The sequence below is a fragment of the Pteropus vampyrus genome, unplaced genomic scaffold (genome assembly GCF_000151845.1).
Source record: "Pteropus vampyrus isolate Shadow unplaced genomic scaffold, Pvam_2.0 Scaffold79, whole genome shotgun sequence".
Lineage (NCBI taxonomy): Eukaryota > Metazoa > Chordata > Mammalia > Chiroptera > Pteropodidae > Pteropus > Pteropus vampyrus.
This window is the reverse complement of record NW_011888860.1, coordinates 4449887-4451501: the sequence shown is the minus strand read 5'-3', so window position 1 is coordinate 4451501 and position 1615 is coordinate 4449887.

The following is a 1615-nucleotide window of genomic DNA, read 5'->3' as shown; positions in this document are numbered from 1 at the left end:
ATTCATAACGGATTGTGAACTTTCAACTGCATGGTGCTCAGCACCCTTAATCCCCCTGTTGTTCAAGGGTCAACTGTATAACACTTCGACCATAACCATTTGTTCTCACGAGTCTGGGTGAACCTGTTCCAATAATACTGTATAATAGAAGTATGACTGCAGAGTTCATACATCTAAAACTATGCTGTATTTACTCTCTTTGTTACTAGGCTTTGAAACTTGGTACAATTGGTATAATTTGCCAGTTGTATGTAAGAGATTGCTTTATGTACATTGTACTTTTTTGATGTTCCATCTCTTCAACTTCATAGCAGAAGATATTTCTTTCTACCTGATTGGTAATCGGAGATTGGATTCATTTGAAAAACACTGACTTCCTTTGTGAATTTCCATGTGTTCAGAGAGTAGTTGGGATACAGTTTGATAAATTCCTATAACCATATTGTAAGGAACCTATGAGGTCTGGAACAATAATTTCTAGGCAGCATATAGGCAAAACTGATAATTTTTTAACTTGACACTTATTTCCAACATTTTTCCTGCATAGAGCCTAAATTTTGATTTGGCTTTATGTTTAACCTTCTCTGTGTACTTTGATAAGTCCTTATGAGTCTAAGCCAATTATCAGATCCTATAAACTTTGCCAGAGATGAATTTTGGTTTGAGCATATTATCCAAATATGGCCAGGGAGATCTGAAGTGATATCTGAAACATTCTGAGAAATGTTTCTGAGTTCTTAAACACAAAAACAAGGGAAAAATAGTTACCTTTTTTGTCTCCCTTCACTGGCATAAAAATATTTGCTGCCAGGAGCCATAGCCATATTACGACAATGAAGTAAGCCATCTAGCTTATTGTGATAGATGGCAAAAACTTGGATTGTTGCTGATAACTTTGAGCTAAATTAGTAACACTGGGGTTTCCCTTCTCTAGGGCTTCTTGTTGTGTAAACTAATAAATTCCCTTATTTGTCATTTGTGAGGCTTTTCTGTTTCTTGGATCCTCACAGTTAGCCCTGTATTATCTTTTCGTCTTGATTTTTCAGTCTCTCTTTCCTCAGGAATTTTTTTTTGTTATATCCTGTCATATTTAAATTTTTATAATGGATTACTCTGGCTGAAATTTGACTTCAGGTTTGAGAAATTTTGAATAATAGCTGAAAAATAATAAAATTTACAAACATTTTATGCCTCTTAAGAGCTGAAGGTATCAATAATCTATTGAAAGAGATGATCCTTATTAAAAAAAGGTAAATGATGTTATGAGTATTTTATTTATATAAATAAACAGGCAGTACTCACCTATTACTCTTGTGAAAAACTAAAGAAACAAATCACTTGTGTGCAGTTTTTTTAAACTGAAAATTCTCTTTCCGTAATGCAAATTGTTTTTGAGGAGTCAGTGCTCTGCCTTGGTAGGTTTTTTGTTTGTTTGTTTGTTTGCTTTTGTTTGTTTGTTTGTTTGGGTCAGGGTGGGGGCAGTGCTTAATGTGGAAATGAGAGAATTTTCTCCCTATCTTTTTTTTTTTTTGTGGGTATTGATTGCACTTTACCTATAAATTTTGCATATTTCCATGGAGCTGTTTTTCAGTGTGGGTGTGATAACCAAGTGCTC